This window comes from Phyllobates terribilis, unplaced genomic scaffold (assembly GCF_046119375.1).
Source record: "Phyllobates terribilis strain yellow unplaced genomic scaffold, ASM4611937v1 Scaffold_4__5_contigs__length_816908805, whole genome shotgun sequence".
In the NCBI taxonomy this organism is placed as follows: Eukaryota; Metazoa; Chordata; class Amphibia; order Anura; family Dendrobatidae; genus Phyllobates; species Phyllobates terribilis.
This window is the reverse complement of record NW_027362764.1, coordinates 691,790,676-691,807,742: the sequence shown is the minus strand read 5'-3', so window position 1 is coordinate 691,807,742 and position 17,067 is coordinate 691,790,676. Positions and strand designations below refer to the sequence as shown.

General features: G+C 54.5%; 10 non-coding genes across 10 annotated transcripts; all 10 read right to left on the bottom strand.

Annotated features, from left to right (window-relative positions):
- Window positions 1–213: 213 nt before the first annotated feature.
- On the bottom strand, window positions 214–332 carry LOC141270185 (5S ribosomal RNA). Its single transcript, XR_012321580.1, has one exon. It is a non-coding gene; the product is annotated as a 5S ribosomal RNA (ribosomal RNA).
- Window positions 333–2,038: 1,706 nt separating this feature from the next.
- On the bottom strand, window positions 2,039–2,157 carry LOC141267511 (5S ribosomal RNA). Its single transcript, XR_012321311.1, has one exon. It is a non-coding gene; the product is annotated as a 5S ribosomal RNA (ribosomal RNA).
- Window positions 2,158–3,863: 1,706 nt separating this feature from the next.
- On the bottom strand, window positions 3,864–3,982 carry LOC141267777 (5S ribosomal RNA). Its single transcript, XR_012321338.1, has one exon. It is a non-coding gene; the product is annotated as a 5S ribosomal RNA (ribosomal RNA).
- Window positions 3,983–5,688: 1,706 nt separating this feature from the next.
- LOC141266246 (5S ribosomal RNA) lies at window positions 5,689–5,807 on the bottom strand. Its single transcript, XR_012320298.1, has one exon. It is a non-coding gene; the product is annotated as a 5S ribosomal RNA (ribosomal RNA).
- A 1,706-nt stretch (window positions 5,808–7,513) lies between these two features.
- Window positions 7,514–7,632, bottom strand: LOC141268182 (5S ribosomal RNA). Its single transcript, XR_012321378.1, has one exon. It is a non-coding gene; the product is annotated as a 5S ribosomal RNA (ribosomal RNA).
- A 1,706-nt stretch (window positions 7,633–9,338) lies between these two features.
- Window positions 9,339–9,457, bottom strand: LOC141270070 (5S ribosomal RNA). Its single transcript, XR_012321568.1, has one exon. It is a non-coding gene; the product is annotated as a 5S ribosomal RNA (ribosomal RNA).
- Window positions 9,458–11,163: 1,706 nt separating this feature from the next.
- On the bottom strand, window positions 11,164–11,282 carry LOC141269953 (5S ribosomal RNA). Its single transcript, XR_012321556.1, has one exon. It is a non-coding gene; the product is annotated as a 5S ribosomal RNA (ribosomal RNA).
- A 1,706-nt stretch (window positions 11,283–12,988) lies between these two features.
- LOC141269837 (5S ribosomal RNA) lies at window positions 12,989–13,107 on the bottom strand. Its single transcript, XR_012321545.1, has one exon. It is a non-coding gene; the product is annotated as a 5S ribosomal RNA (ribosomal RNA).
- A 1,706-nt stretch (window positions 13,108–14,813) lies between these two features.
- Window positions 14,814–14,932, bottom strand: LOC141267765 (5S ribosomal RNA). Its single transcript, XR_012321337.1, has one exon. It is a non-coding gene; the product is annotated as a 5S ribosomal RNA (ribosomal RNA).
- A 1,706-nt stretch (window positions 14,933–16,638) lies between these two features.
- Window positions 16,639–16,757, bottom strand: LOC141266245 (5S ribosomal RNA). Its single transcript, XR_012320297.1, has one exon. It is a non-coding gene; the product is annotated as a 5S ribosomal RNA (ribosomal RNA).
- Between the last annotated feature and the right edge of the window lie 310 nt (window positions 16,758–17,067).

Genomic DNA, 17,067 nt, shown 5'->3' with positions numbered 1-17,067 from the left:
TGGTGAAAAGAAGCCTAGTATTAAAAGTAAATAAGCAACAATGCTGGAGGCCCACGGTGATGAGAAGGATGTTGGTATTTTGCAAGGATTAAATAGCGCAAGAGAGAAAGCAAATGAAAAGAAGAAAGGAGCATGTGTGCGCTTGTGAAAAAAGGAATGGAAAAAAGGCATAGAGGAGAGTGACCCCTGCTGGTGGAAGTAAGAAAAGGCAAAAGCCTACAGCACCTGGTATTCCCAGGCGGTCTCCCATCCAAGTACTAACCAGGCCCAACCCTGCTTAGCTTCCGAGATCAGACGAGATCGGGCGTGTTCAGGGTGGTGTGGCCGTAGGCAGAGACAGGCCTCTCACTTGCTGCTTTTCCACTTTGACGTCCGGTTGCCGGCTGCCCTTTCCAGTGCTTAGTAAGACAAGGTGCTTTTGTGCTTTCCTTTCTCTTCACTTTTTTGCTGGCTCCTTAAAAAGGTCTTGTAGACAGAACGCCCCGCTCAGAGCCGCTGAGCTCACTGATCGGCTGCCGCGCTGTCGACGGAACGTCAGCGTCGCGGCCAATGCCACAGGCCGGGAGCAGCGGCGAGACTCACCGGTAGACCTGGGTAGGGTGAGTAGAGCGCGGTTAGTTGCTTTCTAATAGCCTGCAGCCGGGGATTAACTTTTAATGAAAGGGAGCAACCCTTTTGACTGTCTGCAGCGCGCCGTACCTAGGAAGCGCACACTCACACACAGCGAGCATGCACAAGTTGCTCGCACGAGACCACATTCCCTATTTGCACCTGCAGCTTTTCCGCCACCATGCGTCAGACTCTCCTGCCTGTCTTATTATTATTTCAGGGCCTTAGCAGGAACCACCCCCTCAATTCCCTCCCGCTCCTTCCTAGCACTGAGGTTAGCTCCTGGGCAGCTGTCTGATTGGGTTAGTTACACAAGATTCTTTGAAGAAGAAGACGTTACTTCTGCTGGCCCTCGTTAGGCGGTCGCCCTCTAAAACCATCCCCTGGGCAGCTGCTGAAAGCCTGGCCCCTTCACAGCGCGAGATGCTTTTAACGCCATCATTTGCATACGGCCGGCTGCGGGGTCAATAAGCACTCCTAGCCGTGGCAAGGAGCTCGGTGTGAGGCCTGGTAGAGGCGGCGGGGTTGCGTCCTTATCTTAGAGGTCTTGGGGGGCTTGGGATGCTTGGGACTTCCAGCCTCTACTTTACGTAAGGTCGGTGTCCAGCAAGGCGCCACTCAATGCTAGCCGAGCTGGGCAAGATGGCAAAACGTCATCAAAATTGTCTACAATACCTGGTGTTCTCAGGAGGTGTCCCAACCAAGTATTTCCGAACCCATCTCTGCTTTGCTTCCGAGATCGGACGTATCCAAGATGGTATGGCCAGTAGACGCTGCTTGGCCCATCGCCCGGCCAGCCTTCCTCAGGCTCGCGTGGGGACGAGAACTCTGGCCGTTCTGGGGCGGTCTCCGAAGGACCGATGCATAGGCTGTGCCGTCCCTATAGGTGTTGTTTGTTGAGCAATGAAACACCTGCCGCATCAGATGTGTTTAAAAATGGCTCGGCGCAGGGTCTCCTGCAGGCTAAACCGTTCATCGCGGGGATGTGACAGAAAGAGCAAGCTGGACCCGCAACTTGGGGTGGAGCGAAACGCCCAGGAGTGAATGAAGGAAGAGGGTGAGATGGTTGCGAGTGAATTTGAGCTGCTCTTCGGGGGGGTCGTGTGGCCTGCAAAGGTGTTTTGCTTGGGTTGTGCTGTAAACTGGCCTCCAGGTTACCGGTGGTTGCCTCCAGGTCAGCGGTGGTTGCCTCCAGTCATGCGGGAGTCGCTGGTCCTGGTGAAAAGAAGCCTAGTATTAAAAGTAAATAAGCAACAATGCTGGAGGCCCACGGTGATGAGAAGGATGCTGGTATTTTGCAAGGATTAAATAGCGCAAGAGAGAAAGCAAATGAAAAGAAGAAAGGAGCATGTGTGCGCTTGTGAAAAAAGGAATGGAAAAAAGGCATAGAGGAGAGTGACCCCTGCTGGTGGAAGTAAGAAAAGGCAAAAGCCTACAGCACCTGGTATTCCCAGGCGGTCTCCCATCCAAGTACTAACCAGGCCCAACCCTGCTTAGCTTCCAAGATCAGACGAGATCGGGCGTGTTCAGGGTGGTGTGGCCGTAGGCAGAGACAGGCCTCTCACTTGCTGCTTTTCCACTTTGACGTCCGGTTGCCGGCTGCCCTTTCCTGTGCTTAGTAAGACAAGGTGCTTTTGTGCTTTCCTTTCTCTTCACTTTTTTGCTGGCTCCTTAAAAAGGTCTTGTAGACAGAACGCCCCGCTCAGAGCCGCTGAGCTCACTGATCGGCTGCCGCGCTGTCGACGGAACGTCAGCGTCGCGGCCAATGCCACAGGCCGGGAGCAGCGGCGAGACTCACCGGTAGACCTGGGTAGGGTGAGTAGAGCGCGGTTAGTTGCTTTCTAATAGCCTGCAGCCGGGGATTAACTTTTAATGAAAGGGAGCAACCCTTTTGACTGTCTGCAGCGCGCCGTACCTAGGAAGCGCACACTCACACACAGCGAGCATGCACAAGTTGCTCGCACGAGACCACATTCCCTATTTGCACCTGCAGCTTTTCCGCCACCATGCGTCAGACTCTCCTGCCTGTCTTATTATTATTTCAGGGCCTTAGCAGGAACCACCCCCTCAATTCCCTCCCGCTCCTTCCTAGCACTGAGGTTAGCTCCTGGGCAGCTGTCTGATTGGGTTAGTTACACAAGATTCTTTGAAGAAGAAGACGTTACTTCTGCTGGCCCTCGTTAGGCGGTCGCCCTCTAAAACCATCCCCTGGGCAGCTGCTGAAAGCCTGGCCCCTTCACAGCGCGAGATGCTTTTAACGCCATCATTTGCATACGGCCGGCTGCGGGGTCAATAAGCACTCCTAGCCGTGGCAAGGAGCTCAGTGTGAGGCCTGGTAGAGGCGGCGGGGTTGCGTCCTTATCTTAGAGGTCTTGGGGGGCTTGGGATGCTTGGGACTTCCAGCCTCTACTTTACGTAAGGTCGGTGTCCAGCAAGGCGCCACTCAATGCTAGCCGAGCTGGGCAAGATGGCAAAACGTCATCAAAATTGTCTACAATACCTGGTGTTCTCAGGAGGTGTCCCAACCAAGTATTTCCGAACCCATCTCTGCTTTGCTTCCGAGATCGGACGTATCCACGGTGGTATGGCCAGTAGACGCTGCTTGGCCCATCGCCTGGCCAGCCTTCCTCAGGCTCGCGTGGGGACGAGAACTCTGGCCGTTCTGGGGCGGTCTCCGAAGGACCGATGCATAGGCTGTGCCGTGCCTATAGGTGTTGTTTGTTGAGCAATGAAACACCTGCCGCATCAGATGTGTTTAAAAATGGCTCGGCGCAGGGTCTCCTGCAGGCTAAACCGTTCATCGCGGGGATGTGACAGAAAGAGCAAGCTGGACCCGCAACTTGGGGTGGAGCGAAACGCCCAGGAGTGAATGAAGGAAGAGGGTGAGATGGTTGCGAGTGAATTTGAGCTGCTCTTCGGGGTGGTCGTGTGGCCTGCAAAGGTGTTTTGCTTGGGTTGTGCTGTAAACTGGCCTCCAGGTTACCGGTGGTTGCCTCCAGGTCAGCGGTGGTTGCCTCCAGTCATGCGGGAGTCGCTGGTCCTGGTGAAAAGAAGCCTAGTATTAAAAGTAAATAAGCAACAATGCTGGAGGCCCACGGTGATGAGAAGGATGTTGGTATTTTGCAAGGATTAAATAGCGCAAGAGAGAAAGCAAATGAAAAGAAGAAAGGAGCATGTGTGCGCTTGTGAAAAAAGGAATGGAAAAAAGGCATAGAGGAGAGTGACCCCTGCTGGTGGAAGTAAGAAAAGGCAAAAGCCTACAGCACCTGGTATTCCCAGGCGGTCTCCCATCCAAGTACTAACCAGGCCCAACCCTGCTTAGCTTCCGAGATCAGACAAGATCGGGCGTGTTCAGGGTGGTGTGGCCGTAGGCAGAGACAGGCCTCTCACTTGCTGCTTTTCCACTTTGACGTCCGGTTGCCGGCTGCCCTTTCCAGTGCTTAGTAAGACAAGGTGCTTTTGTGCTTTCCTTTCTCTTCACTTTTTTGCTGGCTCCTTAAAAAGGTCTTGTAGACAGAACGCCCCGCTCAGAGCCGCTGAGCTCACTGATCGGCTGCCGCGCTGTCGACGGAACGTCAGCGTCGCGGCCAATGCCACAGGCCGGGAGCAGCGGCGAGACTCACCGGTAGACCTGGGTAGGGTGAGTAGAGCGCGGTTAGTTGCTTTCTAATAGCCTGCAGCCGGGGATTAACTTTTAATGAAAGGGAGCAACCCTTTTGACTGTCTGCAGCGCGCCGTACCTAGGAAGCGCACACTCACACACAGCGAGCATGCACAAGTTGCTCGCACGAGACCACATTCCCTATTTGCACCTGCAGCTTTTCCGCCACCATGCGTCAGACTCTCCTGCCTGTCTTATTATTATTTCAGGGCCTTAGCAGGAACCACCCCCTCAATTCCCTCCCGCTCCTTCCTAGCACTGAGGTTAGCTCCTGGGCAGCTGTCTGATTGGGTTAGTTACACAAGATTCTTTGAAGAAGAAGACGTTACTTCTGCTGGCCCTCGTTAGGCGGTCGCCCTCTAAAACCATCCCCTGGGCAGCTGCTGAAAGCCTGGCCCCTTCACAGCGCGAGATGCTTTTAACGCCATCATTTGCATACGGCCGGCTGCGGGGTCAATAAGCACTCCTAGCCGTGGCAAGGAGCTCGGTGTGAGGCCTGGTAGAGGCGGCGGGGTTGCGTCCTTATCTTAGAGGTCTTGGGGGGCTTGGGATGCTTGGGACTTCCAGCCTCTACTTTACGTAAGGTCGGTGTCCTGCAAGGCGCCACTCAATGCTAGCCGAGCTGGGCAAGATGGCAAAACGTCATCAAAATTGTCTACAATACCTGGTGTTCTCAGGAGGTGTCCCAACCAAGTATTTCCGAACCCATCTCTGCTTTGCTTCCGAGATCGGACGTATCCACGGTGGTATGGCCAGTAGACGCTGCTTGGCCCATCGCCTGGCCAGCCTTCCTCAGGCTCGCGTGGGGACGAGAACTCTGGCCGTTCTGGGGCGGTCTCCGAAGGACCGATGCATAGGCTGTGCCGTCCCTATAGGTGTTGTTTGTTGAGCAATGAAACACCTGCCGCATCAGATGTGTTTAAAAATGGCTCGGCGCAGGGTCTCCTGCAGGCTAAACCGTTCATCGCGGGGATGTGACAGAAAGAGCAAGCTGGACCCGCAACTTGGGGTGGAGCGAAACGCCCAGGAGTGAATGAAGGAAGAGGGTGAGATGGTTGCGAGTGAATTTGAGCTGCTCTTCGGGGGGGTCGTGTGGCCTGCAAAGGTGTTTTGCTTGGGTTGTGCTGTAAACTGGCCTCCAGGTTACCGGTGGTTGCCTCCAGGTCAGCGGTGGTTGCCTCCAGTCATGCGGGAGTCGCTGGTCCTGGTGAAAAGAAGCCTAGTATTAAAAGTAAATAAGCAACAATGCTGGAGGCCCACGGTGATGAGAAGGATGCTGGTATTTTGCAAGGATTAAATAGCGCAAGAGAGAAAGCAAATGAAAAGAAGAAAGGAGCATGTGTGCGCTTGTGAAAAAAGGAATGGAAAAAAGGCATAGAGGAGAGTGACCCCTGCTGGTGGAAGTAAGAAAAGGCAAAAGCCTACAGCACCTGGTATTCCCAGGCGGTCTCCCATCCAAGTACTAACCAGGCCTGACCCTGCTTAGCTTCCGAGATCAGACAAGATCGGGCGTGTTCAGGGTGGTGTGGCCGTAGGCAGAGACAGGCATCTCACTTGCTGCTTTTCCACTTTGACGTCCGGTTGCCGGCTGCCCTTTCCAGTGCTTAGTAAGACAAGGTGCTTTTGTGCTTTCTTTTCTCTTCACTTTTTTGCTGGCTCCTTAAAAAGGTCTTGTAGACAGAACGCCCCGCTCAGAGCCGCTGAGCTCACTGATCGGCTGCCGCGCTGTCGACGGAACGTCAGCGTCGCGGCCAATGCCACAGGCCGGGAGCAGCGGCGAGACTCACCGGTAGACCTGGGTAGGGTGAGTAGAGCGCGGTTAGTTGCTTTCTAATAGCCTGCAGCCGGGGATTAACTTTTAATGAAAGGGAGCAACCCTTTTGACTGTCTGCAGCGCGCCGTACCTAGGAAGCGCACACTCACACACAGCGAGCATGCACAAGTTGCTCGCACGAGACCACATTCCCTATTTGCACCTGCAGCTTTTCCGCCACCATGCGTCAGACTCTCCTGCCTGTCTTATTATTATTTCAGGGCCTTAGCAGGAACCACCCCCTCAATTCCCTCCCGCTCCTTCCTAGCACTGAGGTTAGCTCCTGGGCAGCTGTCTGATTGGGTTAGTTACACAAGATTCTTTGAAGAAGAAGACGTTACTTCTGCTGGCCCTCGTTAGGCGGTCGCCCTCTAAAACCATCCCCTGGGCAGCTGCTGAAAGCCTGGCCCCTTCACAGCGCGAGATGCTTTTAACGCCATCATTTGCATACGGCCGGCTGCGGGGTCAATAAGCGCTCCTAGCCGTGGCAAGGAGCTCGGTGTGAGGTCTGGTAGAGGCGGCGGGGTTGCGTCCTTATCTTAGAGGTCTTGGGGGGCTTGGGATGCTTGGGACTTCCAGCCTCTACTTTACGTAAGGTCGGTGTCCAGCAAGGCGCCACTCAATGCTAGCCGAGCTGGGCAAGATGGCAAAACGTCATCAAAATTGTCTACAATACCTGGTGTTCTCAGGAGGTGTCCCAACCAAGTATTTCCGAACCCATCTCTGCTTTGCTTCCGAGATCGGACGTATCCAAGGTGGTATGGCCAGTAGACGCTGCTTGGCCCATCGCCCGGCCAGCCTTCCTCAGGCTCGCGTGGGGACGAGAACTCTGGCCGTTCTGGGGCGGTCTCCGAAGGACCGATGCATAGGCTGTGCCGTCCCCATAGGTGTTGTTTGTTGAGCAATGAAACACCTGCCGCATCAGATGTGTTTAAAAATGGCTCGGCGCAGGGTCTCCTGCAGGCTAAACCGTTCATCGCGGGGATGTGACAGAAAGAGCAAGCTGGACCCGCAACTTGGGGTGGAGCGAAACGCCCAGGAGTGAATGAAGGAAGAGGGTGAGATGGTTGCGAGTGAATTTGAGCTGCTCTTCGGGGGGGTCGTGTGGCCTGCAAAGGTGTTTTGCTTGGGTTGTGCTGTAAACTGGCCTCCAGGTTACCGGTGGTTGCCTCCAGGTCAGCGGTGGTTGCCTCCAGTCATGCGGGAGTCGCTGGTCCTGGTGAAAAGAAGCCTAGTATTAAAAGTAAATAAGCAACAATGCTGGAGGCCCACGGTGATGAGAAGGATGCTGGTATTTTGCAAGGATTAAATAGCGCAAGAGAGAAAGCAAATGAAAAGAAGAAAGGAGCATGTGTGCGCTTGTGAAAAAAGGAATGGAAAAAAGGCATAGAGGAGAGTGACCCCTGCTGGTGGAAGTAAGAAAAGGCAAAAGCCTACAGCACCTGGTATTCCCAGGCGGTCTCCCATCCAAGTACTAACCAGGCCCGACCCTGCTTAGCTTCCAAGATCAGACGAGATCGGGCGTGTTCAGGGTGGTGTGGCCGTAGGCAGAGACAGGCCTCTCACTTGCTGCTTTTCCACTTTGACGTCCGGTTGCCGGCTGCCCTTTCCAGTGCTTAGTAAGACAAGGTGCTTTTGTGCTTTCTTTTCTCTTCACTTTTTTGCTGGCTCCTTAAAAAGGTCTTGTAGACAGAACGCCCCGCTCAGAGCCGCTGAGCTCACTGATCGGCTGCCGCGCTGTCGACGGAACGTCAGCGTCGCGGCCAATGCCACAGGCCGGGAGCAGCGGCGAGACTCACCGGTAGACCTGGGTAGGGTGAGTAGAGCGCGGTTAGTTGCTTTCTAATAGCCTGCAGCCGGGGATTAACTTTTAATGAAAGGGAGCAACCCTTTTGACTGTCTGCAGCGCGCCGTACCTAGGAAGCGCACACTCACACACAGCGAGCATGCACAAGTTGCTCGCACGAGACCACATTCCCTATTTGCACCTGCAGCTTTTCCGCCACCATGCGTCAGACTCTCCTGCCTGTCTTATTATTATTTCAGGGCCTTAGCAGGAACCACCCCCTCAATTCCCTCCCGCTCCTTCCTAGCACTGAGGTTAGCTCCTGGGCAGCTGTCTGATTGGGTTAGTTACACAAGATTCTTTGAAGAAGAAGACGTTACTTCTGCTGGCCCTCGTTAGGCGGTCGCCCTCTAAAGCCATCCCCTGGGCAGCTGCTGAAAGCCTGGCCCCTTCACAGCGCGAGATGCTTTTAACGCCATCATTTGCATACGGCCGGCTGCGGGGTCAATAAGCACTCCTAGCCGTGGCAAGGAGCTCGGTGTGAGGCCTGGTAGAGGCGGCGGGGTTGCGTCCTTATCTTAGAGGTCTTGGGGGGCTTGGGATGCTTGGGACTTCCAGCCTCTACTTTACGTAAGGTCGGTGTCCAGCAAGGCGCCACTCAATGCTAGCCGAGCTGGGCAAGATGGTAAAACGTCATCAAAATTGTCTACAATACCTGGTGTTCTCAGGAGGTGTCCCAACCAAGTATTTCCGAACCCATCTCTGCTTTGCTTCCGAGATCGGACGTATCCAAGGTGGTATGGCCAGTAGACGCTGCTTGGCCCATCGCCCGGCCAGCCTTCCTCAGGCTCGCGTGGGGACGAGAACTCTGGCCGTTCTGGGGCGGTCTCCGAAGGACCGATGCATAGGCTGTGCCGTCCCTATAGGTGTTGTTTGTTGAGCAATGAAACACCTGCCGCATCAGATGTGTTTAAAAATGGCTCGGCGCAGGGTCTCCTGCAGGCTAAACCGTTCATCGCGGGGATGTGACAGAAAGAGCAAGCTGGACCCGCAACTTGGGGTGGAGCGAAACGCCCAGGAGTGAATGAAGGAAGAGGGTGAGATGGTTGCGAGTGAATTTGAGCTGCTCTTCGGGGTGGTCGTGTGGCCTGCAAAGGTGTTTTGCTTGGGTTGTGCTGTAAACTGGCCTCCAGGTTACCGGTGGTTGCCTCCAGGTCAGCGGTGGTTGCCTCCAGTCATGCGGGAGTCGCTGGTCCTGGTGAAAAGAAGCCTAGTATTAAAAGTAAATAAGCAACAATGCTGGAGGCCCACGGTGATGAGAAGGATGTTGGTATTTTGCAAGGATTAAATAGCGCAAGAGAGAAAGCAAATGAAAAGAAGAAAGGAGCATGTGTGCGCTTGTGAAAAAAGGAATGGAAAAAAGGCATAGAGGAGAGTGACCCCTGCTGGTGGAAGTAAGAAAAGGCAAAAGCCTACAGCACCTGGTATTCCCAGGCGGTCTCCCATCCAAGTACTAACCAGGCCCAACCCTGCTTAGCTTCCGAGATCAGACGAGATCGGGCGTGTTCAGGGTGGTGTGGCCGTAGGCAGAGACAGGCCTCTCACTTGCTGCTTTTCCACTTTGACGTCCGGTTGCCGGCTGCCCTTTCCTGTGCTTAGTAAGACAAGGTGCTTTTGTGCTTTCCTTTCTCTTCACTTTTTTGCTGGCTCCTTAAAAAGGTCTTGTAGACAGAACGCCCCGCTCAGAGCCGCTGAGCTCACTGATCGGCTGCCGCGCTGTCGACGGAACGTCAGCGTCGCGGCCAATGCCACAGGCCGGGAGCAGCGGCGAGACTCACCGGTAGACCTGGGTAGGGTGAGTAGAGCGCGGTTAGTTGCTTTCTAATAGCCTGCAGCCGGGGATTAACTTTTAATGAAAGGGAGCAACCCTTTTGACTGTCTGCAGCGCGCCGTACCTAGGAAGCGCACACTCACACACAGCGAGCATGCACAAGTTGCTCGCACGAGACCACATTCCCTATTTGCACCTGCAGCTTTTCCGCCACCATGCGTCAGACTCTCCTGCCTGTCTTATTATTATTTCAGGGCCTTAGCAGGAACCACCCCCTCAATTCCCTCCCGCTCCTTCCTAGCACTGAGGTTAGCTCCTGGGCAGCTGTCTGATTGGGTTAGTTACACAAGATTCTTTGAAGAAGAAGACGTTACTTCTGCTGGCCCTCGTTAGGCGGTCGCCCTCTAAAACCATCCCCTGGGCAACTGCTGAAAGCCTGGCCCCTTCACAGCGCGAGATGCTTTTAACGCCATCATTTGCATACGGCCGGCTGCGGGGTCAATAAGCACTCCTAGCCGTGGCAAGGAGCTCGGTGTGAGGCCTGGTAGAGGCGGCGGGGTTGCGTCCTTATCTTAGAGGTCTTGGGGGGCTTGGGATGCTTGGGACTTCCAGCCTCTACTTTACGTAAGGTCGGTGTCCAGCAAGGCGCCACTCAATGCTAGCCGAGCTGGGCAAGATGGCAAAACGTCATCAAAATTGTCTACAATACCTGGTGTTCTCAGGAGGTGTCCCAACCAAGTATTTCCGAACCCATCTCTGCTTTGCTTCCGAGATCGGACGTATCCACGGTGGTATGGCCAGTAGACGCTGCTTGGCCCATCGCCTGGCCAGCCTTCCTCAGGCTCGCGTGGGGACGAGAACTCTGGCCGTTCTGGGGCGGTCTCCGAAGGACCGATGCATAGGCTGTGCCGTCCCTATAGGTGTTGTTTGTTGAGCAATGAAACACCTGCCGCATCAGATGTGTTTAAAAATGGCTCGGCGCAGGGTCTCCTGCAGGCTAAACCGTTCATCGCGGGGATGTGACAGAAAGAGCAAGCTGGACCCGCAACTTGGGGTGGAGCGAAACGCCCAGGAGTGAATGAAGGAAGAGGGTGAGATGGTTGCGAGTGAATTTGAGCTGCTCTTCGGGGGGGTCGTGTGGCCTGCAAAGGTGTTTTGCTTGGGTTGTGCTGTAAACTGGCCTCCAGGTTACCGGTGGTTGCCTCCAGGTCAGCGGTGGTTGCCTCCAGTCATGCGGGAGTCGCTGGTCCTGGTGAAAAGAAGCCTAGTATTAAAAGTAAATAAGCAACAATGCTGGAGGCCCACGGTGATGAGAAGGATGTTGGTATTTTGCAAGGATTAAATAGCGCAAGAGAGAAAGCAAATGAAAAGAAGAAAGGAGCATGTGTGCGCTTGTGAAAAAAGGAATGGAAAAAAGGCATAGAGGAGAGTGACCCCTGCTGGTGGAAGTAAGAAAAGGCAAAAGCCTACAGCACCTGGTATTCCCAGGCGGTCTCCCATCCAAGTACTAACCAGGCCCAACCCTGCTTAGCTTCCGAGATCAGACGAGATCGGGCGTGTTCAGGGTGGTGTGGCCGTAGGCAGAGACAGGCCTCTCACTTGCTGCTTTTCCACTTTGACGTCCGGTTGCCGGCTGCCCTTTCCAGTGCTTAGTAAGACAAGGTGCTTTTGTGCTTTCCTTTCTCTTCACTTTTTTGCTGGCTCCTTAAAAAGGTCTTGTAGACAGAACGCCCCGCTCAGAGCCGCTGAGCTCACTGATCGGCTGCCGCGCTGTCGACGGAACGTCAGCGTCGCGGCCAATGCCACAGGCCGGGAGCAGCGGCGAGACTCACCGGTAGACCTGGGTAGGGTGAGTAGAGCGCGGTTAGTTGCTTTCTAATAGCCTGCAGCCGGGGATTAACTTTTAATGAAAGGGAGCAACCCTTTTGACTGTCTGCAGCGCGCCGTACCTAGGAAGCGCACACTCACACACAGCGAGCATGCACAAGTTGCTCGCACGAGACCACATTCCCTATTTGCACCTGCAGCTTTTCCGCCACCATGCGTCAGACTCTCCTGCCTGTCTTATTATTATTTCAGGGCCTTAGCAGGAACCACCCCCTCAATTCCCTCCCGCTCCTTCCTAGCACTGAGGTTAGCTCCTGGGCAGCTGTCTGATTGGGTTAGTTACACAAGATTCTTTGAAGAAGAAGACGTTACTTCTGCTGGCCCTCGTTAGGCGGTCGCCCTCTAAAACCATCCCCTGGGCAGCTGCTGAAAGCCTGGCCCCTTCACAGCGCGAGATGCTTTTAACGCCATCATTTGCATACGGCCGGCTGCGGGGTCAATAAGCACTCCTAGCCGTGGCAAGGAGCTCGGTGTGAGGCCTGGTAGAGGCGGCGGGGTTGCGTCCTTATCTTAGAGGTCTTGGGGGGCTTGGGATGCTTGGGACTTCCAGCCTCTACTTTACGTAAGGTCGGTGTCCAGCAAGGCGCCACTCAATGCTAGCCGAGCTGGGCAAGATGGCAAAACGTCATCAAAATTGTCTACAATACCTGGTGTTCTCAGGAGGTGTCCCAACCAAGTATTTCCGAACCCATCTCTGCTTTGCTTCCGAGATCGGACGTATCCAAGATGGTATGGCCAGTAGACGCTGCTTGGCCCATCGCCCGGCCAGCCTTCCTCAGGCTCGCGTGGGGACGAGAACTCTGGCCGTTCTGGGGCGGTCTCCGAAGGACCGATGCATAGGCTGTGCCGTCCCTATAGGTGTTGTTTGTTGAGCAATGAAACACCTGCCGCATCAGATGTGTTTAAAAATGGCTCGGCGCAGGGTCTCCTGCAGGCTAAACCGTTCATCGCGGGGATGTGACAGAAAGAGCAAGCTGGACCCGCAACTTGGGGTGGAGCGAAACGCCCAGGAGTGAATGAAGGAAGAGGGTGAGATGGTTGCGAGTGAATTTGAGCTGCTCTTCGGGGGGGTCGTGTGGCCTGCAAAGGTGTTTTGCTTGGGTTGTGCTGTAAACTGGCCTCCAGGTTACCGGTGGTTGCCTCCAGGTCAGCGGTGGTTGCCTCCAGTCATGCGGGAGTCGCTGGTCCTGGTGAAAAGAAGCCTAGTATTAAAAGTAAATAAGCAACAATGCTGGAGGCCCACGGTGATGAGAAGGATGCTGGTATTTTGCAAGGATTAAATAGCGCAAGAGAGAAAGCAAATGAAAAGAAGAAAGGAGCATGTGTGCGCTTGTGAAAAAAGGAATGGAAAAAAGGCATAGAGGAGAGTGACCCCTGCTGGTGGAAGTAAGAAAAGGCAAAAGCCTACAGCACCTGGTATTCCCAGGCGGTCTCCCATCCAAGTACTAACCAGGCCCAACCCTGCTTAGCTTCCGAGATCAGACGAGATCGGGCGTGTTCAGGGTGGTGTGGCCGTAGGCAGAGACAGGCCTCTCACTTGCTGCTTTTCCACTTTGACGTCCGGTTGCCGGCTGCCCTTTCCTGTGCTTAGTAAGACAAGGTGCTTTTGTGCTTTCCTTTCTCTTCACTTTTTTGCTGGCTCCTTAAAAAGGTCTTGTAGACAGAACGCCCCGCTCAGAGCCGCTGAGCTCACTGATCGGCTGCCGCGCTGTCGACGGAACGTCAGCGTCGCGGCCAATGCCACAGGCCGGGAGCAGCGGCGAGACTCACCGGTAGACCTGGGTAGGGTGAGTAGAGCGCGGTTAGTTGCTTTCTAATAGCCTGCAGCCGGGGATTAACTTTTAATGAAAGGGAGCAACCCTTTTGACTGTCTGCAGCGCGCCGTACCTAGGAAGCGCACACTCACACACAGCGAGCATGCACAAGTTGCTCGCACGAGACCACATTCCCTATTTGCACCTGCAGCTTTTCCGCCACCATGCGTCAGACTCTCCTGCCTGTCTTATTATTATTTCAGGGCCTTAGCAGGAACCACCCCCTCAATTCCCTCCCGCTCCTTCCTAGCACTGAGGTTAGCTCCTGGGCAGCTGTCTGATTGGGTTAGTTACACAAGATTCTTTGAAGAAGAAGACGTTACTTCTGCTGGCCCTCGTTAGGCGGTCGCCCTCTAAAACCATCCCCTGGGCAGCTGCTGAAAGCCTGGCCCCTTCACAGCGCGAGATGCTTTTAACGCCATCATTTGCATACGGCCGGCTGCGGGGTCAATAAGCACTCCTAGCCGTGGCAAGGAGCTCAGTGTGAGGCCTGGTAGAGGCGGCGGGGTTGCGTCCTTATCTTAGAGGTCTTGGGGGGCTTGGGATGCTTGGGACTTCCAGCCTCTACTTTACGTAAGGTCGGTGTCCAGCAAGGCGCCACTCAATGCTAGCCGAGCTGGGCAAGATGGCAAAACGTCATCAAAATTGTCTACAATACCTGGTGTTCTCAGGAGGTGTCCCAACCAAGTATTTCCGAACCCATCTCTGCTTTGCTTCCGAGATCGGACGTATCCACGGTGGTATGGCCAGTAGACGCTGCTTGGCCCATCGCCTGGCCAGCCTTCCTCAGGCTCGCGTGGGGACGAGAACTCTGGCCGTTCTGGGGCGGTCTCCGAAGGACCGATGCATAGGCTGTGCCGTCCCTATAGGTGTTGTTTGTTGAGCAATGAAACACCTGCCGCATCAGATGTGTTTAAAAATGGCTCGGCGCAGGGTCTCCTGCAGGCTAAACCGTTCATCGCGGGGATGTGACAGAAAGAGCAAGCTGGACCCGCAACTTGGGGTGGAGCGAAACGCCCAGGAGTGAATGAAAGAAGAGGGTGAGATGGTTGCGAGTGAATTTGAGCTGCTCTTCGGGGTGGTCGTGTGGCCTGCAAAGGTGTTTTGCTTGGGTTGTGCTGTAAACTGGCCTCCAGGTTACCGGTGGTTGCCTCCAGGTCAGCGGTGGTTGCCTCCAGTCATGCGGGAGTCGCTGGTCCTGGTGAAAAGAAGCCTAGTATTAAAAGTAAATAAGCAACAATGCTGGAGGCCCACGGTGATGAGAAGGATGTTGGTATTTTGCAAGGATTAAATAGCGCAAGAGAGAAAGCAAATGAAAAGAAGAAAGGAGCATGTGTGCGCTTGTGAAAAAAGGAATGGAAAAAAGGCATAGAGGAGAGTGACCCCTGCTGGTGGAAGTAAGAAAAGGCAAAAGCCTACAGCACCTGGTATTCCCAGGCGGTCTCCCATCCAAGTACTAACCAGGCCCAACCCTGCTTAGCTTCCGAGATCAGACAAGATCGGGCGTGTTCAGGGTGGTGTGGCCGTAGGCAGAGACAGGCCTCTCACTTGCTGCTTTTCCACTTTGACGTCCGGTTGCCGGCTGCCCTTTCCAGTGCTTAGTAAGACAAGGTGCTTTTGTGCTTTCCTTTCTCTTCACTTTTTTGCTGGCTCCTTAAAAAGGTCTTGTAGACAGAACGCCCCGCTCAGAGCCGCTGAGCTCACTGATCGGCTGCCGCGCTGTCGACGGAACGTCAGCGTCGCGGCCAATGCCACAGGCCGGGAGCAGCGGCGAGACTCACCGGTAGACCTGGGTAGGGTGAGTAGAGCGCGGTTAGTTGCTTTCTAATAGCCTGCAGCCGGGGATTAACTTTTAATGAAAGGGAGCAACCCTTTTGACTGTCTGCAGCGCGCCGTACCTAGGAAGCGCACACTCACACACAGCGAGCATGCACAAGTTGCTCGCACGAGACCACATTCCCTATTTGCACCTGCAGCTTTTCCGCCACCATGCGTCAGACTCTCCTGCCTGTCTTATTATTATTTCAGGGCCTTAGCAGGAACCACCCCCTCAATTCCCTCCCGCTCCTTCCTAGCACTGAGGTTAGCTCCTGGGCAGCTGTCTGATTGGGTTAGTTACACAAGATTCTTTGAAGAAGAAGACGTTACTTCTGCTGGCCCTCGTTAGGCGGTCGCCCTCTAAAACCATCCCCTGGGCAGCTGCTGAAAGCCTGGCCCCTTCACAGCGCGAGATGCTTTTAACGCCATCATTTGCATACGGCCGGCTGCGGGGTCAATAAGCACTCCTAGCCGTGGCAAGGAGCTCGGTGTGAGGCCTGGTAGAGGCGGCGGGGTTGCGTCCTTATCTTAGAGGTCTTGGGGGGCTTGGGATGCTTGGGACTTCCAGCCTCTACTTTACGTAAGGTCGGTGTCCTGCAAGGCGCCACTCAATGCTAGCCGAGCTGGGCAAGATGGCAAAACGTCATCAAAATTGTCTACAATACCTGGTGTTCTCAGGAGGTGTCCCAACCAAGTATTTCCGAACCCATCTCTGCTTTGCTTCCGAGATCGGACGTATCCACGGTGGTATGGCCAGTAGACGCTGCTTGGCCCATCGCCTGGCCAGCCTTCCTCAGGCTCGCGTGGGGACGAGAACTCTGGCCGTTCTGGGGCGGTCTCCGAAGGACCGATGCATAGGCTGTGCCGTCCCTATAGGTGTTGTTTGTTGAGCAATGAAACACCTGCCGCATCAGATGTGTTTAAAAATGGCTCGGCGCAGGGTCTCCTGCAGGCTAAACCGTTCATCGCGGGGATGTGACAGAAAGAGCAAGCTGGACCCGCAACTTGGGGTGGAGCGAAACGCCCAGGAGTGAATGAAGGAAGAGGGTGAGATGGTTGCGAGTGAATTTGAGCTGCTCTTCGGGGGGGTCGTGTGGCCTGCAAAGGTGTTTTGCTTGGGTTGTGCTGTAAACTGGCCTCCAGGTTACCGGTGGTTGCCTCCAGGTCAGCGGTGGTTGCCTCCAGTCATGCGGGAGTCGCTGGTCCTGGTGAAAAGAAGCCTAGTATTAAAAGTAAATAAGCAACAATGCTGGAGGCCCACGGTGATGAGAAGGATGCTGGTATTTTGCAAGGATTAAATAGCGCAAGAGAGAAAGCAAATGAAAAGAAGAAAGGAGCATGTGTGCGCTTGTGAAAAAAGGAATGGAAAAAAGGCATAGAGGAGAGTGACCCCTGCTGGTGGAAGTAAGAAAAGGCAAAAGCCTACAGCACCTGGTATTCCCAGGCGGTCTCCCATCCAAGTACTAACCAGGCCTGACCCTGCTTAGCTTCCGAGATCAGACAAGATCGGGCGTGTTCAGGGTGGTGTGGCCGTAGGCAGAGACAGGCATCTCACTTGCTGCTTTTCCACTTTGACGTCCGGTTGCCGGCTGCCCTTTCCAGTGCTTAGTAAGACAAGGTGCTTTTGTGCTTTCTTTTCTCTTCACTTTTTTGCTGGCTCCTTAAAAAGGTCTTGTAGACAGAACGCCCCGCTCAGAGCCGCTGAGCTCACTGATCGGCTGCCGCGCTGTCGACGGAACGTCAGCGTCGCGGCCAATGCCACAGGCCGGGAGCAGCGGCGAGACTCACCGGTAGACCTGGGTAGGGTGAGTAGAGCGCGGTTAGTTGCTTTCTAATAGCCTGCAGCCG